This window comes from Protopterus annectens, chromosome 10.part0 (assembly GCF_019279795.1).
Source record: "Protopterus annectens isolate FY-2018-M chromosome 10.part0, PAN1.0, whole genome shotgun sequence".
Taxonomy (NCBI): Eukaryota; Metazoa; Chordata; order Ceratodontiformes; family Protopteridae; genus Protopterus; species Protopterus annectens.
The window spans coordinates 32,183,709-32,210,251 of NC_056744.1; the positions used below are offsets into that span (position 1 = coordinate 32,183,709).

At 39.9% G+C, this 26,543-nt stretch overlaps 2 protein-coding genes across 3 annotated transcripts in view; one reads left to right on the forward strand and one right to left on the reverse strand.

The window, feature by feature from the left end:
• RAB37 (RAB37, member RAS oncogene family) overlaps positions 1-26,543 on the forward strand; it is a 2,500,291-nt gene that overhangs the window by 644,307 nt on the left and 1,829,441 nt on the right. The gene's annotated exons all lie outside the window — the stretch shown is intronic.
• LOC122812926 (CMRF35-like molecule 3) overlaps positions 1-26,543 on the reverse strand; it is a 247,589-nt gene that overhangs the window by 38,787 nt on the left and 182,259 nt on the right. The gene's annotated exons all lie outside the window — the stretch shown is intronic.

The following is a 26,543-nucleotide window of genomic DNA, read 5'->3' on the forward strand; positions in this document are numbered from 1 at the left end:
TACATGTGGGAGGCACAACTGCTGTTTCTTCTATCTTTTCAACGGTTAAGTTTTAACACAATTGTACCCCCCACCACCTGATTGTAACCTTTTATTCACTGCACTATTCATATCTTGTTATTAAATAGACAGTGTGATTTTTAGATGTAGTTACTTTTAGGTTCTGTATGATACTTCCAAAATGTAATATGACATATGTTGCAATATCACAAGATATTTTATCTACTTTCTATAATATTCTACATTGTATCCATCTTTTGTCTGGAAATGACATACCAAGCTTCAAATTGGATTTAAGGATAACTAGTAGACACTGCTTCATAATGACCATCAAAGCACTTTAATCAGTTAGTCTTCACATTTTAATACTTAAGACGTTTCAACAGTATTAAGCTGTATAGTTTACCACAGGTTGCCACTTGCCAATTGTGAAGCTTTCTGAAAAATACCACAAGCACTGCATTTTCCGTAGCTGTTTGTGTTATTACTATTTTTTTATTTTGTTATGCTGTATACCTCCACTTTTTATGTATGTTAATATTTTTATTATCTTTCATTGTGACACTGAAGATATAAATAAAATGTACTGAAATATGCACTTGTATGTATCCATGATGACACAGAAGTAATATGACGTAGTTACATGACTGTTAAATTACATTTTTGAGAAAATTCCTGACACCAACAATGTACAGCATCAGTAATGCCAGTTATGTCTTTTCCTCTTCTACTTCATTCTTTCTGGCTACTCCATGCCCCATCCATCACCAGGTCAACTAGCCACTCCTTCTGCCCTTGGGTTATCTCCATTCTAAGGCTGAGGCCGACACTGGACATAGGGACATCTGGGGGGGGGGGGGGACTGTGTCACTGACTGCTAGCGAGGAATGGAGTTTTTAATTTATGACCTACTCTTAGCATTTCCCTCTCCTCTGTGTTCATATATTACATATAAGAGTTACTCCTTTCTATGGGCAGCACCTCCCCACAGTGAATGCCCAGACAAACACCCTCCGTCCCAACTTGTCAGTTGTGCAGACAGCAGAGGTGCTATTAGAACCCATGCCACCTGAGCCTTAAGCTAGAGCTTTATCCCTCTATGCCACAGTGCAGGCCAGCAATACAATTATGTTGATTAGCTTTTGGTAATGATGACTGCAGTTGATTAAGAACAAGTTTCATAAGAAAAACTCATTAAAAACAATGGATGCTTTACAGAACCAAAAGGTTTCTCACCAACACAACTAAAGCTACATTTGCCACTACTTATCTTCTCCCAGCACTTCTTTATGGTACTCCCATCCTTACTAACCTTCAGGCATCACAAAAATTAAAACTTGAACAATATTATAACAAAGTTACTAAATTTGCAGCAAATACTCCATTCAGAACCCACCACTGTATAGCACTAAAAAGCCTAAACTGGTTAGAACTACCCTATCAACTAACATATACACGGCTTTATACCACCTATAAAATTATCCAGAAGCCATCTGCTTGTCCAGTAATAAATAACATTCTATACAACTATGTTCCTAACTGGTCATTAAGATCCAAAGACCAAAAACTCCTGTTTGTCCAGAAAAATATCACTTCTGCTGAGCATCACCTGTACTTATACTATGTTTCTAAGGTCTGGAAATCTCCATCCATCAGGTCAATACCCTCTCTCCTATCCTTCAAAACCATTCTGAAAGACTTCCTAGCCAAAAGCTGTCTCTGTTCTTGTTCAACACCAGGGTAAACTATATTGCTAAATGTTGATAAATACCTATTCATACCTTCAGCTCCTTACTCTCCCATCTTCACTCACTTACTTCTATCAATTCCTCTCCCCTGGATTTCTCTCTAAATATACCATAAGCCTTCTTTTCTCTCACTTTGTATTGTAATTCCTGTTTAAGTTACACTAACTTACCTTTAATTTCTCTATAAAGTGGCTAAAATTTCTCTAACTATTAAGTCATTGTCACATAACTTGAATCTAATCTTAACCAGTGTTTAAATATTATGTCTAATTGGGTATAATTATTTAAACTGCTGTTTTTATATTATTTTTAAAGACTGTAAAATTATTATTCTTAAATTGTTTTTTAATACTTTGGAGCTTTTCTTCCCACCCCTCCACTGAAAATGGGCTCCTACCCGGTCAGACTTTCCCAGTAATCAAATGTCAATCAATAAACAAATAAATATTACTTAAACTATGATGAATGTCTAAAATAAATAGGTTAAAATTTCAGTCTGTATGGCATAAATAATGGGTTAGTCACAGTGTTCCTTATGAAGCATTATTGCATTTCTGTTTAGCTCCACATGTTGACTACTATATCCACTGTGAACAACTGCTGTTATGTTAATGTCATACAACTGAAAGAAGTATTTGTTAAAGCTACATGTTGGCTGCTGCTCAAGTGCAGACATACTAGTCAAAGATGTCTGCTTCAATAAAACAAGAAAGTGCGAGGCAGCTAACAGGTAACAATTAAGACATTAATTCTTCATACCATTCTTAAATGTTATGGGAAGTCAATAGTTTTTCATACGATACAGTAATTTATCAGTGAAACAGAGAGGCATGCATATTACATTGCAGTGCCATGGTGTTTTAGTTTACAGAACAATTTTTCCACCAAACAGAGCAGAACAAAACAGAAAATGCAAAAAGCATATCTAAAATTCTACAGTATAAACAACCTTAAAATATAAACAGTAAGAAAATAAATATAATCATGAAGATTTGAAAGAAGTTACAGCCAGTGCAAGACAGTGTTCAGCTGCAAGGCAATTAAAATGCAGGTCAACAATGTTTCATGGACACTTTTGTTCCATGATTGAGAAATGACAACTAACCGTGATTTAGGTGAGTGGCTGGAGTTCAGCATACAAGGCTTCATGACCAACTACAGAAGGAGTGAAGCTATTAACAGAAATAAGCACAATGTGACAAACAACACTATACAGGCTCATTCCCCTGTGATTGCATGTATGAGGGTAGCCACCTTGTAGCTTTGCTTATGTTTAGTATGAGAACAGTAGGTAAATATAGCCAATATGGATACCATACATGAATGCTGTCCTTATATTCAGTATGGATACCATTTGCATATTATGGCACCTGGGTCAGTTTCACCAGTAATCCAGTACAGTCAGGTAAGGTGATAATAGGAACTGAATGCTGCACTGGGGTTATGCAAGTTAAATGATAGGGAGTGGTAAAGAAAATATATAGAAATGAGGACTTGTAAGAAATATTCTCACAAAAAGAAGAGTTCTAACATCTTAGGAAAGGTAAGCTACATGCTAAGCACAGCTTATCATACCTCTCAACTGCACAGATTTTCACAGAATGGCCAGATTTTTGCCTCATATTTTTGGTTAATTTTTCATAAAATTACAGTTTTCTAGCAAATCATTGGCAAGCCATTAAAGATAAAACTAAAAAAATAACGACAGACATTTGGGTTTCAGACTTTATACCCTTCTGAAAATGCATGCTAACACAAAACCTATTATTCTATCAGCTTTCTAAGTTTGTAAGAGCAACGTTTAAAATTGTCCCTATGTTTGGGCTTCTGACCCCCTTGGTTGAGACATATATAGCTTATCCTTATCTCATAGTTTGTCTTTCTCCCTGTAAAATTACTCCTACATTGCCAGGTGTAACTAAGGCATGACAGCCGTTCTCTGCATGATATTTCCAACTATTTCTCTCTTTGCACAATATTTCCATGTCATTCAGCCTTTTCAGTGCACATTATATTAGGCTTGTATAAAACTACACATTTCTTTCTCTAGATAACCCCCACTGCAAAAATAAGTTTAAAAGAGAAGAGCAATTTTCGAGATTTGCTCTTCTCTTGTGTTTCTCATCTTTATTTTTTTCTGCCTTATTGGCACTCAGCATTTTGAGTGCTGACATTTCAATAGGGAGCCCATTTCTGTACTTCATGATGACGTCTGGGCAATATATTTTCTCCCGTTCCTGAGTTACCAGATGTAATTCAGAAGTTATTCTCTGTGGTATTACCTAACCCCTGATATACCTGGCCCTTTGCTTCAGTATCAGTTTAATCTGGTGATGCCACTGATAGCCTTACAAGGGCCTGTTTCTTCTGAAAGCTTCTCTCAGCAGCTGTGCCCACCAGATGGCCTTATTATTGTCATTGGGACAAGTAGTGACATGTTTCATCCAGAGTTGCTTGTTACTGCCTCAGTTAGTGAAGTTTTCAACATGGAACACTCAATCTCCATGACGCGTGCAGATAAAAGATTAGGACAGTGTTCAGATAAGCAAGGTGATGATTAAAAAATGTACACATATTAATAATATAATGTTATCTGTTCATAATCTTATGTTAGCAATATAAAGTATTATCACACACTAAAACATTTAATCATGCAGATATATTACAGGTTTGATAGTATGATTATCATATAAAGACGGGGGGGTGAGATATTAATGATCTATAGTGGGTCTCATTTTTAGGTCTCTTGTAGCACACAAACTGCAGTATAAACTGGATGGGAGATGACTTGATATTCATAAAACTGTTCAGTAGTGTATGCACTGAAGAGCAGGCTATATATACAATTGTTAATGTCAGGCTGCATGGAAATAAAATCAGAACATGAGTTTGGATAAGTGACATGGTTACCTAAGGGAACACAAGTAGTAGTATAATGTCTAATAACGGTAAAGCCCTTCTGTCCCTTAATATAGTCTTTAATTACTACATATCAATCTCATAAAGGTGCTGCACATTTGTATAGGACTGTTACAGAGATCAAATCACATATCAGGGCCATACACAATTCGTAAATGTGCCTTAGCTTCCAGGACTATCTACATACATCACTGAGCACCTGGAGGACTTCAAATTTATAGGACATATGCAAACTATGCTCTTGTATCCTCCATAATAATGTGTGATAGCACAGCAAAGAGCATGCATGATACTCAAAATGTTGTAATATGTCCACAAGGCAGCCATGAGTACATCAGTAGTTGTGTACTAGAAGGCCATATAAAGATGATGCACTGACCAACAAAACATAGGTAAGCAACAGCATTATCTAGACCACTTACCAACATCAGATTTAAATAGTGGATGCATTGCCATATCCTGGAGCTACTGTCAGTACACACAAACACACTAACACAACTGCACCTGTTCCACTCACAACAGAATGATGCTCCACTGACACTGCAAATGGAAGTGTAAACAGCAGTCAATATGTCTGTTACCCTATTATGCACATATACTGTTTCATTAATTGCAAATATAATTTTCCATTTATTTTATTTATCCTTCATTGACCAGGTTAGTCCCACTAGACCAGTGACCTCTTTTTAGGGGAAACCCGAGGTGGTATTTTATGCTACTAGGTGAAATTTGGCAAGGGCATCAGGCTAATTGCCCTAGTTTTTGCTGTGGCTTCTTCTACATCCTTCTGAGCTACAACCTACTCAAGCAGGTGAGACCTCAGTTTTAATGTCTCAGCCATAGGATGACACACTCAGGAGTACAGCATCCCACTTAGATTGTGCTGCATTGTCAGCAATCAAGCTTCCTGATGGGGTCATGACTAAAGAAACTCCAGTGTTCATGGATCTGTACTTGTTATGAAAATGGAGCAGGAAAAGTCACGTGTACCCTGCCATCAGACACTGTGTAAGTGTGAAATGTGTACAGATGTCTGCTGATTATGCTTATCTGTCTAAGACTGCCACATGTCAGAGGTGCTACCGGTACATGAGCAACAATACACATTTGTGTAAAGAAGAATAAAAGTATTACAGAAACTATTACAAATGCCACTGCAAAACAAGAGAATCTCTTGGAATAGCAAGCTAGATCTCCATTAGTAAGTGAACCAGCAGATGCAACATTATGCAAAAATATTACAGATGAAAGGCCTGCATATCTGTGAAGGATCTTGATTATACTAACATTGAAGAAAGCTTCCTAAATCCCCTTTATTTTCCCCAGTGTGAATAAAACCCTATAAGAAACTGTCACATAGAGCTGGTGGGTGTATATACCAAATGATGACATATAGGCTGGTGGGTGTATATACTAGATGATGACATAGAACTGGTGGGTGTATATACTAAATGATGACATAGAGCTGGTGGGTGTATATACTAGATGATGACATAGAGCTGGTGGATGTATATACCAAATGATGACATATAACTGGTGGTTGTATATACTAAATGATGACATAGAACTGGTGGGTGTATATACTAAATGATGGCATAGAGCTGGTGGGTGTATATACCAAATGATGACATAGAACTGGTGGTTGTATATACTAAATGATGACATAGAACTGGTGGGTGTATATACTAAATGATGGCATAGAGCTGGTGGGTGTATATACCAAATGATGACATAGAACTGGTGGGTGTATATACTAAATGATGGCAGAGAGCTGGTGGGTGTATATACCAAATGATGACATATAGGCTGGTGGGTGTATATACTAGATGATGACATAGAACTGGTGGGTGTATACACCAAATGATGACACAGAACTGGTGGGTGTATATACTAAATGATGACATAGAGCTGGTGGGTGTATATACAGAGCTGGTGGGTGTATATACTAGATGATGACATAGAGCTGGTGGATGTATATACCAAATGATGACATAGAACTGGTGGTTGTATATACCAAATGATGACATAGAACTGGTGGGTGTATATACTAAATGATGGCATAGAGCTGGTGGATGTATATACCAAATGATGACATAGAACTGGTGGTTGTATATACTAAATGATGACACAGAACTGGTGGGTGTATATACTAAATGATGGCATAGAGCTGGTGGGTGTATATACCAAATGATGACATAGAACTGGTGGTTGTATATACTAAATGATGACATAGAACTGGTGGGTGTATATACTAAATGATGGCATAGAGCTGGTGGGTGTTTATACCAAATGATGACATAGAACTGGTGGGTGTATATACTAAATGATGGCAGAGAGCTGGTGGGTGTATATACCAAATGATGACATATAGGCTGGTGGGTGTATATACTAGATGATGACATAGAACTGGTGGGTGTATACACCAAATGATGACACAGAACTGGTGGGTGTATATACTAAATGATGACATAGAGCTGGTGGGTGTATATACTAGATGATGACATAGAGCTGGTGGATGTATATACCAAATGATGACATAGAACTGGTGGTTGTATATACCAAATGATGACATAGAACTGGTGGGTGTATATACTAAATGATGGCATAGAGCTGGTGGGTGTATACACCAAATGATGACATAGAACTGGTGGGTGTATATACTAAATGATGGCAGAGAGCTGGTAGGTGTATATACCAAATGATGACAACACATGGGCAGTACTGTTTGAATAAGCTTCAAGTGGAACTCTAATAAAAAAACAAAGGTTGCTTGTACAACAGTACAACCAAGCAATACAAAAACCAAGTACACTGCCAAGGAAAACAGCTGCCCAGTTCCAAAAGGGAAGTAGATGTTCAAGTTCTCTGAGTAGTAAAATCAGCACAATTTATTCATTAAATCCAAACACAAACTTTTTAAGCACAGTAATATCCAAAACTATAAGCTTTCCTTCATTCCAAAATTAAAACAGGACTTCATCAGAAAACACTCACCTGTAATTGATAGTGTTTTGCAGTATTTTACTCCTAACAGCTCTAATGTAACTGCAATCTGGAGCAGCACTTCCCTTGTGCTTGCATGTGTTAAAGTAATGTTTTATTCCATAAGATTGTCCCACTGACAGCATAATAGATAAAGGCTTCTCCCTACTTGGAGCTCTTTCCTGGTACACCCCCTTCCATTCTTTGCAAAATACTATGAATCTACAGATGAATGTCTTCTGATTAAGTCTCATTTCTATTTTGAAGGGATGAAAAGCTTGTACTTTTGGATAATACTGTGATTAAAAAAGTCTGTTTGGATTTAGCAAACAAACCATACTGGTATTAACTAACATGAGTAACCAATGCAGCATCCCTATAGTATCATCCTCCCTGGTAAGATCCGACCACAAAGCAGTCATTTTTGAAGTCACCATCTCCCCCAATCCCCCTCTAGCTAGGATCAGACATAAAAACTTCTCCAAAGCTGATTACAGCCTCCTGAAGGATGGTATAAACAACTTTGCAGCCCCCTCCCCCTCTGTAGGAACTGGCACCAATGTTCAAATCTACACCAAAGTACTATATGAGCATTTATATAGATGCACGGAATCAGGAAAACCCAACAGGCCTAAATCATCTTCCACTTGTTTGGTGGACATCTGCAATAAACAAACTCTATAACAAAAGGAAAAAATTGCTGTCCGGGACCAAGAAGGAGCAGGTGCTCAATTGGAAGCAATCTCTCCTTAGCCTGAACAAGCATTAGTGAAATCCTCAAAAGCAAACTTCAAGTCCATATTGGCCACCTCTACTAGAATCTATCATAAGGCCTTCTTCACATATGTCTGCAACCTCAAAGGAAGCATCCAGATCTGTTCAGAACTGGTGGTCAAGGACATCACATATACAAATGCCGTAGATATAACAAACTTGCTGGCTGACAGATTCAGCAAAAACTTTACCCCTCTGCCCCCCCCATCAGTAAATTAGGACATCCCCAGTGCCTGCCCCCTTCCCCTTATATCTAGGGAACAGGTCATCACTGCTCTCTCAAATGCAAAAAATACAGCCTCCATCGGACCCGATAACAACAAAGGCTGCATCCTATATAAACTCAGGCAGGAACTTGCAGCACCATTAGGCACACTATTCACCTAAAGCCTGAGTACTGGCTTTGCCACATCTGAGTGGAGAACAGCCACTGTCATCCCTTTACACAAGGAAATCATAGACCCATCAGCCTAACTAGCCTGATCTGTAAGGCCATGGAATGGATTACCATTGATCTCATTAACAAAGACATTGGCAACCTTCAAACACTTGATTCCACACAGTTTTGCTTCATCAAGGGGAAGTCATGTCTGCTAAATTTGTTCGACTTCTTTGAGACAGTCACCAGAACCATGGATGAGGGGAAGACACAGCCTACTTTGACCTGGCCAAAGCCTTTGACAATATTCCCCACTCAGTCATAATAGATAAACTCTCTCAACTAGGCATCAATCCATATGTTACCAGATGGGTAGCAAACTGGCTCACTGATAGAACCCACGTAGTCAAAATAGGGGAAGCCACCTCAAGCAGTAGACCCTTAATAAGCAGCGTACCCCAGGGTTCGGTCTTGGGGCCTCTGTTATTTGGGATATACTTTTCTGAGGTGCAGGCTATAACCAGTGGGCTATGGCTGACCAAGTTTGCAGATGACTGCAAGTTGAGTGCTGTCATCTATTCCCCTAGTCATGTGGATATCCCCCAAGACAGCCTCATTCAGACAAATGACTAGTGCCAGAAACATGGCCTCAAGCTCAATACCAAAAAATGCATCATCATTCCCTTTGGGGAGAGTGATGTCCCCACAAATGATCACAGTAATAACAACATCCTAAGCATGATATCAGTCATGAGGGATTTGGGCACCCAGGTTGATAGCAACCTGACTTTTGACCACCATGTTTCTTCCATTGTATGGTAAGCCTTCTACATGGCCCACCTCATAAGTAAGGGTACCTCATCCAGGGACAAGAAGGTCATAACATCCCTGTATTATTCCCTTATGAGGCCCATTATTGAGTACAATACCCCTTTCAGCATATACCTCGCAAAGCACATGCAGCAGCTGGAGAGACCACAGAGGTTCCTCACCAGGAGAATCCATGGCCTCAAACATCTACCATACACAGATAGACTAAAAGCCCTGTACCACCTACTTAGTTTCATACAGACTCCTCAGAGGTGACCTCTGTCTGGCATGCGAGGCGATCATGGACCCCACCTTGATGGGACTGCTGCATATCCACAAGTTAAGCTCTATTCAAGTAACCCACACGCATGGCCTCAACCTGGTCTGTGACATCAGCAAGACTTGTTGGCAGGACAGATTTGTGTCCCAGATACTCCCCCATCTATGGAATAGACTCCCTCATCAAGCAGAGTACCTCTTTACCCCTTTTTAAGTGCAACCTGGATAACTGGATGGGAAACAGAAAATATTCCCCTGGAATTCCACCCGAGTCCCTGCTGGACAGGGACATCGGGTGCTGATTTGTCTAAACATGGGCTAAACTCTTGGCTAGGCTTATAAGGGCCTCAGGGCCAATAGCCTATTAACCTTCTATGATCCTATGAACCGTCTACTTCCCCTTCTGGAGTTGGGCAGCAGTTTTCCTTGGCAGTGTACTTGCTTTTTTATTATCAAGTTGAACTCTTCAAACATATACCTCTTGAGGTTGCTAAGTACTAAAAATAACTGGTAGATGGGGAAATAAATAGATAGCACTGTCTACAGGAAAAACAGTGTGTTATTACTGTACTGAGCAGAACGCCGAGTCTTATATCTAGCAGTATGTACTGATGTTCGCATTCACAGCAAGGTGTGCAAAAGGTGTGCACTCCAAGGTCACCATATCTATTCTACAGCAACCTCAGTGCCTCGTCTTGTTATGCATCTGCCCCAACATGGTACTATCCCTTCATCAGCTTTGTATACCCTATCAAAAGTATAAATAATAGTAAGGAGTGGGTATAGCACAGTCCCCTGCCCCCCCCCCCCCCAAGAAAATGACTTTGTAAAAAAATGTCCATAAAAGAAAGTGGCTAGTTTGGGCTACTTTTTCAGAAAAGTGGCATTTTGATGGAAGCCTAAGTTATTTCTAAAGGAAAGACACAGTGGAGAGAAACACAAATAAAATATGATTCAGTTTTAACTTGTATATAAATCCAGAGAGTTCAGAATGACTCAGTCACTGTTTCCAACATTGTTTAAATCATAATTCCTTAGACAGCACAGAATTTTATTTTTGACTTAATAATGTGAAAAAAACTATGTTATTGCTATTGCTAACTGCTTAAGTCAGAAAATGTGTTTTTTTCTCTACCTGTATACTTTTTTTGATTTTTTTATTTTGGAAACTCACCTATCCAAAACATAACATCTCAAATTAAGCCATGATGGACAGTATTTAACAGCCACTTCTATATATGAATCAACAACAGTACAGTCTTTAATGTGTCATTTGATCAACTAACGTAGAATAAAACAAGAATAATTGGTAAAACATTAAAATTACAATTTTCGTTAAATTGGAACATGACAAACAGGATCCATCCATATCCTGCATTGCATTATAAAATTATCTATAAGTACCTAAACTATATACAAGTAGCCTAACTCTGAGGATATTTTCTCTAAGTATTACGAAGAGCATTCTACAGCTCCAGAATTGTACTACTGTCATTTGGAACAAATATCATTGTGCAAAATACCTTTCTGTTATTGCTTAAGTACTGTTTATACGTAAGGTCCAGTAGTGTTTTGGTACTTATGTATTATCGCAACCAAATTTGGAGCAGGAGAAGCAACTCATTTCCAAGCCCTTCTCCTGCCGACATATGCTGTCCAGGTTACTTGGGGAATGTGTTTGTCACTAAAGTGTGTTTCATTACACAAAGACAAACACAACATGCCACAAATGCTTACAACCGGAGACTAATTGTATCATACTGCCCTTATAAATGTAGTCGATACAATGACATGTCTTCATTACCGTACATTTTCTGAAGGATATGGACTTTGCAAGTGAAAGATTTAGCTCTAAAATGATGCCTGATGTCCTCAGTTGTTTGGACAAAAACTCCCCTTTTACGTGTAACACCCAAGAAAGATAAGAGGAAAAGCAGACATGATGCAGAATTCTGCACACTTCAAAAGTCTGTTTTACTGTTTAGAATGACAGATTTCAAGGGCAAGTGCATTACATGACAAATTCCCCTTCAAAACACCTCATTTGCCATACTTGTTAAATCTGTTACGCATTCCCCTTAATTATTCATAAAGGACGTTGCAAATGTCTGTACAAAGGTAAAAAAAAGTGTGCCTAACTGCTGTCATGCACGTCAAATGTGGTTGCTTCAAACAGCTCCCATCTCTGAACAATTAAATGTCATTAGAGACCTGCCAACAGTAATGGTTCACCTCATCGGCCGGCCAAGTACCCTCAAGAAAACTAAACTAAATCTGCCTGTCTGTCTGTTATATCGGCAGGAAACAGCACTGTAATGAATCACATTTCCCAAAGTAACATTCATACATTTGGCGACACGTGAAATGCATGTGAATATATGAAGACTGACTTCCTTGGAATCTGGTTGCAATAATTTGCAAGTACCTTTTTTTAAATAACCGATCTCTTTCATCATACGTCATACATTCAGATGGAATGTGTAGCAAATTGTTTCTACCCCATGATCCTAACATACAAAATGGAGCCTCTTTAACACTTTTTTATAAGAAGGCTGGAGCTCCTTCTGTGTGGAGTCTGCATGTCCTCCCCATGGTCGAGTAGCGTTTGAAAGACATGCGTGAATGGACGTGCCTTCGTTGAAGGTTGGGCGTCGAGCTGGCACCTCGGCACCGTAAAAATCTACCGCCAATCATTAGTGAACCGGAGTTCTGCTGTGGTGACCCCTAACCGGGAAAAGCCGAAAGAAAAACAACTGTTTGAATTCCAAATTTGTATTTCATGAAGAATGATAAATTGGAAATGTTTTCAATGACATGTACATTATATTTTGAAATATTGCCCACTTAGCTGATGAATTAATGTTATGGTTTCTTTATCAGATCCTGATCTTTTCTGTTCAATGCAGTTCTTTTTTCTTTTTCTAAATACAGCAAATAAGAAACACTTCAGTAAATGTTCTTCTTTAGGCAATTTTAAAGATTCTGTAGTTCATACCTTTTGTAAGTTTAAAAGTTTATACAAACTTAGCTGTTAACCACTTTGGGTTTACCTAACAATGCCAAGAGGAGAATGTTTTGAAGGTGAGAAAATAGTTCAGAAATTGATGGTAAGAGGTAGAGATAATTTCAGAACTACAGATAGAATGTTTACCATTTGGCTTATGCTAGACATACATGAAATGGGGATAAGTTGGAAAAAAGTGAAGAAAAATAAAAGAAGAAGACAAACTGAGATTTAATAAGGATTGGTCTGGCCTAGTTAGACATTTGTTTCAATCAATCTTTGTGTGTGTGACATATAACGACATATATCAGTTTTTCTTTTTTTACTAATACAGACTTGAATTTCATAATTATTGACCTGATAATTTAGGGTTGTTGCTATCTTGCACAAATCAACTAAAGTAGAGATGTTTCTACACAGCTTAAAAACAGCCACAGAAACCTTAATAATAATTGTGCTGCATGCTACATTCCCCTTGTTGAATGTTGCCAAAAATGCTTGTACAGTTACTGAAGGCTTGGAATAGCTATTTTCTTATTTCTTCATGTAGGGGGTCAATACAGCAACAACAAGCTTTACTAGTTATTTGTCTTTTTTGCAAAATACAGACATTTAATTGTAGAAATGAACTTTATTAAACCAATCAAAAAAAAATCTAGTGTGTCACAGCTAGCCAAAGCTCTCTTTGTACATTGCTTAACTAACATCTCTAGTGTTAGTTGGTTACTGTAGAAGCAGACTGTCTCCAAACCTCAAATGTTTTGCATATTACTTTATACTCCATAACTCACTCTTCAGAACAGGTACATTCTACATTCTTAATACCGGGATACCGCTTAAACTGTCTATATAATTGTGAAGTTAAATTTAAGTCTTATCTGATCACATTTCTCTTGCTCTTTCTCCCTCTTTCAACTACCTAATCTGAGTCCAAACTACTTTCAATATGATGACTCTGATGTTTCCATATTCCAAGACCAGGAGGAAGAACTAACCCTCTGTAGTCAGGGTTTGTATGCTTCCCTATCTTATGCAATACGTTTAAATCTCTACTAAAACAACTAAAATGATGAAAATGATTGTGGTATCAGTTGCTGGAGGATCTTTTGACTTCAGGACTATTTCCTCTGCAAAACTCAAGGAAGGCAGTAACTCTACAACAGGCAACCCAAAAACACCATGCATTTCCAACTGACTGCCAGAATGGCACACAGAATACTACAAATGGATTAAAACTAAAACTGTTTATATTTAATAAATGCACTTAAACTTACAAAGTTCTGTCTTCAACTCTTAAGACAGTTACAACATTGCAAAAGTTCATATTTCAGTTTTACTTCTTATCATCACAAGGCTATATAAAGCTAGAAAGGAAACATAAAATGCAGGCACTAACTAATTTTGTCACTGCTGTTTATAACTGTCATAGCAAAGTAAAAAATAGATGCTACTCTGCTGTTCTCTTATTTCAGAGTGTTGCTATGAGTCATAGTTTGTCACCTGACTTAACTTATCTTCAGCAGCTACTGTTTCTATGCTCTCTATGGTAAACTTCAAAACACTTTGTGAACAGTTTCTGCATCTTAGACTTTTTTCTGTTATCAGACAAACCGCCAATAATCTGTGTTAGAATCAAACCAATTGTGTAATTGCTGTACAGGTATAAATCTGTTGGTCAGGGTTACTTACCAGATGAAATGTACATGCTCTTCCCCTACCAAAACATTCATCATCTATTCATTTAATATCACATACCAGACAATGAACATCTCCCTCCAAGAAATCCATAAGCCCTGTTTGTCCTCTTCAAATCATTTGAAGTTACAAGTATGTGCAGTTTGTGCACACCTTTTTCTCTCATTATTACTGATTACAAATGTTTTATAACTTATAGGTGGAAAGAGTCAGACATCTATTGCCCACCCTTATCAATGCGGCTTTGTTTTATGTGGGCGTTTCAAGACAGTATGAATAATTATCTTCCTGTTCTGTCAGAAGTGCCATTACTCTCAAGCTAAAGAAGGCTTTCAGCACAAATTGTTGAACTTTTCTTTTTGAAACCCACATACCCACAAATGCACATTTACAGTCTGCATTATATTTTGTTTTTAATTCTAGGCCTAAGTTTTTATCTGAGTTTGTTGTAGCTAATTGGAACTAGAACCTGTGGTGATTAACCTAGCACCTCCTGGTATTTTACATTACATGAGCAGTCTGCCGTCTCAGTTTTGACAATGTTGCAAGCTTGATAACAAAAGCATTTGAATGACATTTTTGCATTCAGAGAAGTACATTTTATGTACATTTATAATTTTATTTATCTTAGTATTTCAATCAGGTGTGTGTGTGTGTGTGTGTGTGTGTGTGTGTGTGTGTGTGCTCTTTATTTGAAGTTAAAGCTATTAATTTAATGACTTTTTACTGTCTGCATTGCTTTTTGTTTTCTCTTCTGAGCCCAGATGTTTTTCTGAGTTTGGTTAACCTTAGCATATATATGTTCCTCATTGCTAGCTTGTCCGCTTTTGAATTACCTTGCAGTTACGTGTAGCTAGTTGTTAGACATGTTTCTAGTACCTTTTCATTTTTGGCTAACTGAAGTATATTTTCACATTAAGAAGACTGAAATTACAATTCTAGATGAAGCAGAAAAGTAGTCTGGTTTGTTTGAGTTAGAAAACGCACAAGGAAGTTTAAAGTGAGAATTACTTGTTTTAGCTAGTTATTTGGTTTGTTTCTAATACTGTTACACTTTCGGGTAACCAAAGTAGGTTTTTACATTAAGACGACTGGTAATACATTTCTAGTGAAAGTAGTAAAGTAGACTGTTGAGTCTGAGTTGGAAAACACAAAGGGAAACACAAAGGGGGGCTTAAAGTGAGATGGTTTCATCAGCCAAAGGACTTTTTAGGGACTTAATTGGGTGTTAATCTGAACTTGAGAGTTACTTTTGTTGTACTTTTAAATTAAGCCCCAGGATCATCCACCTTGTGGCAGAAGATGCTTACCTGTTTTCTCTGAGTTGGGAGACACTCTAGGGAGACTAACGTATGTTCATTTATTGGCCAGAGGGCATGAGAGTTAATTTTAAGCTTTTTATGTCCTCTATAAATTAGGTGCCTTTTTGCAGAGCTGTTCATTGCTCGATGGTGGTTAGGAGTACCCTGTGTAGTAGCAAAGCTATAAAGCTTGTACGTAGGACTTTAATCCATAACACAGAAAGGCTTTGTGTGGAATTGAGCTTAGAGCAGTTAGATCGTATCACACAGCAGTAAGATCATAGCAGTATCTACACTTCTAGCCTTCTCTCTAGACACAAGTCAGATGACCACTGTAAAATGAAGCCGACAACATAGATTTGCAATTTCCTAATGTCTCCATGGCCAGCTTGGTAGATATGGGCATCCTGAGGCAATGTAGCAATTGTCTCATGTACTCAGACAACCTTTTAATCCTTAATGAAAGTAACACAGTATGTGAGAGATGTACACACTTTACTTCTTTGGAGTAAAAAAATCTCAGTTACAGACAAGGTTGTCAAAAACAAACATACTCCATCCTTAACACATACAACTCACTGCATACCCATAGGCCTTCTTATGCTGAGGTCTAGTGACCTTATTACCTCATAAAAACCTGCTTCCCTTGCCCTTCTAACCATAGATGCTGACATTCTGAAATTCACTAAGTACTGTTCACTTCTTTTTGTCTCTGCACATTTATAAATTCTGCTTTTGCACCTGTTTTCATTCATTTTCAGGATATTTCAAAACAGCTAGTGTGACGCACCCGGGTGCGTTACCTGATTTTACAAGCACAGAAAAAGAAGTTATGTCTTACCATAATGTTCCATCTGTATTTTGATCCTCGCTCAGTCATTATGTGTGGGTATCGGTTCTGACCTCGGAACCGAGCCGGCCATCTTCCAAGCTCGCGTCAGCTACAAACTCTCAAGCTAAAACCTTACCCAGAATTCCCCTCTCCCTGTTACCTCAGATTGAGTTTGCAAGTCAAAAGAAGGTATAGGCTACCTCTGGTCAAATGACCAAATAGAACCGGATGATGAGATCCACTAGAAGCCACAGGAGGGGGAAGGAGGGAGGGTCGTAATGACTGAACGAGGATCAACAATACAGATGGAACATTATGGTAAGACATAACTTCTTTATCTGATATTGTTAATCCTTGTTCATTCCTTACATGTGGGACAGAGTCCCCAGCTACCTTTATTCCTGGGATGCTCTCATGGAAGGACATTCCTGAGCACCATAGAACCAAAAGATGCTCTTTCCCTGGAGGCCAAATCCAATTTGTATGATTGATGAAGGTATGAGGGGTAGCCCAAGTTGCAGCTACACAAATGTCATGTAAAGAAGCTCTGGCATGGAAGGCAGCAGACGTTGCCACCCACCTTGTAGAATGAGCCTTTATGGTAGTAGGAAATGGAATATTACGTTGTCTATAAATGAAGGTCACACAGTCTTTCAACCATTTAGCCAATGTGACCTTAGCAACAGCACATCCTAATCAAGGTCCAGAATAGGCCAAAAATAACTGGTCTGATTTATGAGAGGCCTTAATCCTGCTCAAGTAGAAGTGAATTTGCCTGTGAATATCTAGGGTATGTAGGCAATACTCTCCTTTGTTTGAATAGTTGGGGAAGAAAACTGGCAATTCAATGGTTTGATTAATGGACATTTCAGAGATCACTTTTGGCAGAAAGGAAGGATTAGTTCTCAATGACACTTTATCTCTATGAAAAATCAAATATAAACTCTTGATGTATAAGGCTTGAAGCTCAGAAATACATCTGGCAGAAGTAATGGTGACCAAAAACAAGGTTTTCCATGACAAGTATTTGAGGTCGCAAGAAGAAGCTGGTTCAAAAGGTGGCATTGTCAAAGCTTGTAGAACTAATGACAGGTCCCATGGTTGAGTAGGTTCTCTAAAAGGGGGTTTTAGATGATTCACGCCTTTTATGAAAGTCTTGCATAATTTGTGTGACATAGGAAAGGAGTCTTGGACACCATCATGGAAATTAGATATTGCAGCCAAATGAACTCTAATGGTAGAGGCCGATAGATCGGATTGAAATAGGGTGGCTAGATACTCCAGTACTATCGACACTGGTGCTGAAAAAGGATCTACCAGTTTTTCTTTTGGCCAAAAAGCAAATCTTTTCCACTTGCTTAGATAAGTAATTCTGGTAGAAGACTTATGAGATGCAATAAGAATGTCACGCACTGGCAAAGAAAGATCATTCTGCCTGGCAATCAAGGGAATTGGAGGAGCCAAGCTGTGAACTTCAGGCAGTCCAAGTTGGGGTGAATCAGATTCTGCGGATGGGAGATCAACCTCGGGGTTGGATGGAGAATCCACGGTTGATCTAGCAGGTGAGGCCAAAGGAAGGGGAACCAAATCTGATGAGGCCAATATGGTGCTATGAGGATCACTTTGCTCTTCAACCGGCGGGCTTTCTTCAGAAATTAGGGAATGAGGGGGAGAGGTGGAAATACATAAAGTAGACCCAAGGGTGAATCTTGGACTAGAGCATCCCTGGGTGACTGTCCCGGAGGGGGAATCAGGGCAAAATAGTTGCTGGATTTGTAGTTGGTCGAGGACGCAAAGAGGTCACAGCAAGGAAGACCCCAGCGGTTGAAAATCTCAGCCGCTATCAAGGGATTCAGGGACCACTGGTGAGTTTTTAGAATACACCTGCTGAGTCTGTCTGCTATCACGTTGGAACTCCTGGGAATGTGCATTGATAGAAGAAACCAGTTGGTAGCCATCGCCCATTGCCATATCCTCATGGCCTCTCGACAGAGCGGGTAAGATTTGGTTCTGCCCTGTTTGTTGATGTACCAGACCACCGCCATGTTGTCTGATTGTATTGCAATAGTCCCAGATGGCAGCAGGGGATGGAATGCTTGCAATGCCAGAATCACTGCCCTCAGCTTTAGAACATTTATAAGCAGATGGGCCTCCGTTTTGGACCAAGTACCTTGGACTGTCTGTCCCTGACATAGCCCCCCACCCCATCAGGGAGGCATCTGTGGTCACTGTAGCCTTGGGCTGTTGGGGGGAGAAGGGGCTAGACCATTGTGATTGGTTGTGGGCCATCCACCAATTTAAATCCTGTTTGCACCCGAATCTTGGCTGAAAGAGGGTACTGAAAGGGATACCACTGAGTGAGCAGTAGCTAATGTAGAAGCCTCATTTGAAACCTGGCCAAGGGGACAATGGTGATGGAGGCTACCATGGAACCCAGCAACTGTAGAACAGAGTGAGCTGTGGATTTCTCTCTTGAAAGGATTGGGATCAGTTGTTGCTTTATCTTTAGAATTCTGTGCTCTGGAATGGATGCTCTGCAATTCTTTGCATTCAAGATTACCCCTATGAATTCTGTGGAGTAAGATGGGGTGAGATTGGATTTTTGCCAGTTTATGGTTATACCTAGCCTTTCTGCAGAGAGGACAGAGTATGCCAGGGCTTCTTCCAATAGATGTCTGGTGGGGGCGGAGATGAGCCAGTCATCTAGGTATGGAAACACCTGGAATCCTTGTAGTCGCAAGTGAGCTGTGACAACTGCCATGCACTTTGTGAACACACTGGGGGCTGTAGAGACCCCGAAGTGCAGTACTCTGAACTGGTAGTGACCGGCTCCTGCATGGAAGCAAAGGAATCTTCTTGATGGCCTGTCCACTTTTATGTGGTAGTACGCATCTTGAAGATCTATCGAGCACATCCAATCGTCTTTTTCCAAAAGCGGAAGGATAGACTGTATTGTGACCATCCAGAATTTTTGTACTCTTACAAACTTGTTCAATACTCTGAGATCCAAAATTGGTCTCCAGTCCCCGGTTTTCTTTGGCACCAAAAATAGTCTTGAGTAGAATCCGGATCCTATCTGGTCTGGAGGGACTATTTAGATGACTCTTTTTCTTAGCAGCCTTGACATCTCTAATGCTGCTTCTTCCCTTTGACTGGGTGGAACGTCGGGTAAGTTTGTTAGGGGAGCGGGACAAAGATCGAAGGGAATATGATAACCTCTGGTTATTATCCTTTGTACCCAAGAATCGGTGGTGATGGTTAGCCAGGCAGAAGGGTACAAAGAGAAATGACCCCAAACCTCTTCCAGAGGAAAGCAGTTGGGCCACTCTTCAGGAGCGCTGGTAGGATTGGCCAGAGAAAGATTCCCTGGAACCCTGGTTACGCAGACCCTCTCTGCCCTGAAAAGGGAGTCTTCCCTGTGAGTTTCCCCCTCTGCCTCTATGGGAGAACTCGGCCTGTGTGTCACAGAAAGGACCCTGAGACTTTTTGTACCATATCTTCCCACTCTTCTGGTTTCTGGAGAAAGCCCGTTGAAGGGAAGAATAATGGATACCCACAGCAGAAAGGGTCTTACCGTCCTGTTCACATCTGGCCAATGTGCTTTTAACCTTGGGTCCAAACAATGAAGAGGCTTAGATGGGAGCATTGAGAAAGGAAGCCTTGAAGGGTTCCACGAAATTGCACAAGCACATCCAGGTGTGTCATCTCAGAACAATGCCTGAACTCCCCATTCTAGCTGCTCCTTCTGATGCATGAGCTATCAGGTGCATGGAGGAGTTAGATATTGATTCAGTGGTGGCTAGCGGAGAGGCCACTTTGTCACAGACCTCATCAAACACGGCACCAGCCAAAGTTTCAGAGAGCTCAGAAATTAAATCTGTTTGAAGCCTGATAAAGTGTGCATGTAGTTCAGGGACCTGATTGCAAAGGTCGCTGATGCAAAAGTACCCTTCCCTATTCTGTCCAGAGACCAGGACTCTTTGTTGGGTGGATGGACAGTCTGGCTTTCTTCTTCCACCAGGTCCTTTTTAATTGCGGCTGCCAGCACCAAAGCATCTACAGGAAGAACTTTGGACCAATGGGGGTCAGTAGCAGGAGGGGACAAAATTATATCTGGCCTCCAGGGAATGGCCTTAACGGTGTCAGGAGCCTTCCACGCATGCTGCACGATGAGCCAGACCAGTTCGTCGGCAGGTGGAGTAACCCAGTAGGTAGGGAGCTGGGCACAAAAGGCCTGCAGGAACACAGACTCTTCAGAGGTTGGGTTTGAGGATTGCCAGTCACCTCTCCAAAGAATACCTCAGAGTGTGAGCGAGGGGACCCTTCCCCATCATCAAAGTCTATGTCTTCGGTAAGGGACTCCTCTGTGGAGGTCATGTGCTTCCTCTTGCATGAGCTTTTTTGATGAACTTCATCAGAGGGAAAAGCCAGGGAAGACAGCACTAAAGGGGTTTCCTGTGGGAGTATATCCTGAGGCCCTTGCGTCCGGTGTCCACCAAGAGTGACTTGTGTACATAGAGGTCCAGAGGATGGCAGGAAGAGTGATAGCACAGGATCGCTACCAGAGCCTTCTCACTTAGCTGGAAGTCCGGTCCACCTGAAGAGGGGTGAGTGCCAAGGACAGGGGTCACCCCTCTCCTAAGTGGCTCAGCCTGCCGACTCGGAGCCCCTGGATGGCTGTGAAACACCAAATTACATACACCACAGCTGACATCTTGGGTCGTAGCAAAACACTCCTGCCACAAAGGCAACTGTGGCTACTTAGTGAGGTCTATAAAGGGAACCATAAAGGGGGAAGACTGTGCTGTATCAAGGGGCTTCAAAGGCAATGAAGGAGGAGAATAAGTAGGGGGTCTTTGGCAAAAGGTGATCACCTCCCGAGGAAGAATAGGTCCTGGGGGCGGGATACCTCTGGCCAAAAGCACTTGATCCACAAGACGCAACATGTCCTGTTCAGACAGGCTTCTAATGGATTTCACAGACATGGCTGAGGGGGAGTCAGGTCTATCCAAAGATGGAGCAAGCTCGGTGCCCACCTTGCAGGTCTGCACTGAAAACAATGGAGCTGTAAAGGACTGAACTACAGGTGTCTGCACTGAGGAAATCATCGGTGCCAAACTCATGGTCTGCACTGACGATAAGGTTGGTACCGAAGTGGTTGTCGGCGCTAAGGCTGGAACTGAAAATATCGGTGCCGATAACTGAATTGTTGGTGCTGAGATGGTAGTCGGTGCTGGGTAAGTTGGAACCGAAAGGGCAATGGGCGTCGAAAAATTCATCAACGTTGTAACAGTCTGCATCGAGTGGACAGTTGGTGCCAGTAAAGAAGTCTGAACCGAGGAGCCCCTCAGTACTGATATGATAAGGGGCAAGCTAGTCGGTGCCGAAGTCACAGATGGCACTGATGGCCTTGGTGCTGAAGGTCTAGGTACCGAAAGCACTGGAGTTGAAGAAGTCAAATCCGAAGTGGAAAGCTTAGCTTTCTTGGGGTTCGGTTCATGGCAGTCCCCAGCAGGGGATGAAGGAAGAGACTTGGCCTTTATATGTTCATTACTCTTTTTCTTATGGGATCTTGAAGGGGTTGAAGCCTCCGACACAGAAATAGCCTCTGAAAAAGGAGATTTAAGTAGCCCCTTCAATATCAATTTATTTTTTCTCTCAATCAACGTCCTGTTAGAGAAATTTTTACAAATCCCACAGGACGGGTCAACTGTTAAATGAGGCACACCCAAGCAATAGACACACAGGGAATGCGCATCTGAAGTAGGTAATTTACGGCCACAGTCTGAACATCTTTTAAATCCTGGACTACCTTTTTTATCTGCCATGCTAGAAAGAAAGAAAGAAGGAAAAAACAGAAAAAATACCAGCAATGGTACAAGAATTACCCGAAGGTAAGAAGGAAAGGGGGATTACCAGCGATGGTAGAAAAGAAATTACCTTACAGTAAACAGGAGGAAAGGAATTGAAAGGATAGTTTCTAAATGCGATAAGGTAAGAGAAAACTATCTAATAACTTTTCGGTGAGAAAAGGTTGTTTTAGAATTTAGTATGATGAAAAATATTGTACTTAGCTCAAGAGAAGTAGCTTGACACGACCAAATGGCGATGCGGCAAATGAAATCTGGGGTAACAGGGAGAGGGGAATTCTGGGTAAGAGTTTTAGCTCAAGAGTTTGTAGCTGACGTGAGCTTGGAAGATGGCCAGCTCGGTTCCGAGGTCAGAACCGATACCCACACGTAAGGAATGAACGAGGATTAACAATATCAGATGGTAAATTAGACGATGAATGGTAGCAGGTGTGTAGATATGGTGACCACTCCCTTGATCAATTTGCAAGAAACTCTTTGCCTAGAAGTAATTAATGCAGGCTATTATTATTGCCTTTGCCCCTAAATTGTTGGAATTTCCAAACTCGCAATGCTGAGTCCCAGAATGTGCAGACTGAATGACCGAAGATCCAAACATGCCTATATGTATATATACACTGTCAGATATTGCTTAATCTTAGATTATTCCCTTTTCTCCAAGATATGATGACCTTGGAGTTGATATGTTTAAGTCTGGGTAGTGCAGAGCTTGCCACAAGTTTAAAAGAGAGAAAAGCAATGTTCAATATTCACTCTTCTCTTTTATTTTCAATCTTCATTTTTCAGCATTTTGAGAATTGCCATAGTCCTTACATTTCAACAGGGAAATAAATTTTATTCTAAAGTCTAAGGAATATGGAAGGCACTGAAGTATTTAAAAAAAACAGCTTGATGTGTACATCCAATGAAAATGACAGCTTATTTTGGTTTTGAGTTTCAAATAAAATAGCAAATAAACAAACAAGCAAGCACAGCCATTTGGTATAGTTTTATAAAAATATTACATTATTTAGCTACATTTTCACAGTTCCAAAGTGTTTAGAACCGGTTGCCTTCTTTTCTATGATGATGATGGCTGGTGATTATGAGCTTGTTACTGACTAACAAAGTGTTGCCTAGCTTCCTGTATGTGAGAATATTCCCATATGCCACCCTGCAGCACACTCATAAAGACATATTGTACATTTTCTTAAATTCAATGTGCACTTTTAAAGACACACTGCTTATTTTGCAATGGCAATGATTTGCAACTACCACCCAGTCAGCAGAAACCCATGAGTTCTGAACTCACAGTAATGGGGTGTAGGCCCTCTATAATCTATCAGCATTTATTTTCACTAATCAGTGCCTGTGGGTCATTGCAAATTGATAGTACTGGTTGGGGTACAACTCTGTACTGACATCAGTCTGCATAATCAGCCATTGCAATGGGGTGCATAGGCACCGGAAGCTGTTGAAGACAGTGGGGGGAGTGGAGGATGAGAGGGGCACTTAGTGATCTAAAAAAGGGCAATTTTTATAACTGTTTAGTACCACAACATAGGTTCACTTGGAGGACATTTTAATCTTAGCCAATTTCCTTTTGGTGCTTGAATTAACATTTTCTGATTGGTCTTACCTATCCTATAGCTGATAATTGTATATTAGCCCTAGTGAGAATAACTGTGATCATACCATAGATAATTTGAGGGAGCCCATAGAAGGGATGCAGCATTTAGGAACTGCCTCTACCACTTAGTGGCATAAGGAGCAATGCTGGAGTACACTTTCTATTACCTATCCTTAGATCCAAGTTGCATTTGAATATGAACGGGTGAGCTTTGTTTTATTTTTATGGATAGTCTGCTCTGGAACAGTGGTAGCCTTTGTAATATATATATATATATATATATATATATATATATATATATATATATATATATATATATATATATATATCCATCTCTCCATAACATTCAGTTTAGATACCTGGACTGAGTATTTCTGGTGCCATTTGACTTGCTGATGCTCAGTAGGTCTATCTGTATTAGCTTGGAGGATGCCTTGTATGCCAGACATGTCACCTCTAAGCACTGTAGGATTCTAAGCATAGTAATAAATCTTTGAGGTGGTCCATGCAAGATCTATTGTTTAGGATTTGCATACTTTTAGTCAGATATCTCTGAAAGTATTCCAGTTGTTGCATTGGGCTGGACAGATACATGAATTTGAGGGAGCCCATAGAAGGCATGCAGCATTTAGGAACTGCCTCTACCATTTAGTGGCATAAGGAGCAATGCTGGAGTACACTTTCTATTACCCATCCTTAGATCCAAGTTGCATTTGAATATGGACGGGTGAGCTTTGTTTTATTTTTATGGATAGTCTGCTCTGGAACAGTGGTAGCCTCTGTAATATATATATATATATATATATATATATATATATATATATATATATATATATGTGTGTGTGTGTGTGTGTGTCAGAAAAATATGTATTAATGTATATGTTTAGTGCTTATTAGAAGCTAAAAGGGTTAACACATTTCATTGTATTTTACGTACAGCTTAGTTTTGTATGAAACTACAAGATGCTTTCTGAAACTGCAAGATGCTGTCTGACCTAGTATTTGCTAGCAGAGCAAAATTCATGTTTATGCCTTTTTGGAAATTTACTGAGAAGCAGGTGATTATCTGCTAGGTCAGGAAAAGAATGAATAGAACAATACTGTTTTCTATAATGTTATTGAACTTGAACAATCAGCTCTGTTCATGTTATGAGAACATGCACAGCTGCAGAAAAGATAGATACAGTTGAACAAAGACTGCTTGAAGAAATGAACTATAATCTGTGCTTGCTTTGTGCTCAAATTAGCCATAGTACCTTGAATGGTAACATCATATAGTGAGAAGTTGTATATAACCGGTGGTCTCCAAGGCCACGTTGTTTTTCTTAGGAAGTTTTTTATAAACTTGTTAGTGCCAGCAGAAAATCATGGACAAACAGCTGCTATAAAATAATATTGTAAGAACTTGTGATTTATTACGTCAGCTTAGTAGGCAATGTCTTGTAAGAAATGTATAAGAATGGCTTCACTTCCTGATTCTAGTTAGACAAACTCTGTATTAGCACGTTTTTGTCTCCTTGCTGCAAGATTAAAGTGCCTTAACCTGAACCTGCCGTGTGTTGATCTTTTTGAAGTTGTTTTTCCTTTGACAGATTGGTCCTTCGGACCGGAAACTCTCACTTCGCCTCAGGTCAGATGGGCCAGGTGGCATGAAACTGTACGGGGAAGAGACCACATCGGTTCTTCTGCTCTAAAAGACCTCCGACTGAATTGTCGTTCAAAAGAGGCCAGCCACTGTTCTCATCTGCGACTGGAGGATGAGTTAACGTTTTTTCTTCGAACCAGACGATCAATCACGGAGGCTCAGGTATGGTGAGATTTACCTTTTTCTATTTTAGATCAGGGACTTGATTTGTATCATCTGTCAGGAGATTTGTCTTGTACAAGTCAGTGACAGGAAGATTGCAGTCTTATCATAGATCAGGGAAACAGAATAGGTAAGGTAGTTATTCTAGATAAACTGTGAAAAAGAGAAATCGTGGTACCACGTAAAAATAAGAAGGGTTACGTAACATTTTAACAGTCAGAACAATATGGGAAATAAGTGCACAAAAAGTTCCCAAGATCTGCCATTAACTGAAGATGCAAAATATATGCAATTACAGCGTGCCGACAATGTTAGGTACTATACAAAATGGGTTAATAAATATGAATTTGATGGCAACTTAGAAAAATCCTCACTTATTAAACTTGTCAAACAGCTTAAAACCGACGCAAAAGGTCAGGTAAAAAAGCAACGTCAATTAGGCATTCCTCAGGCACACAGGTGGATTGAGGAAGCAAACCGTAGGGAACAAAAAAGTAATAATTCAAAAACTATGTTTCTAGATAAAGAGGACAA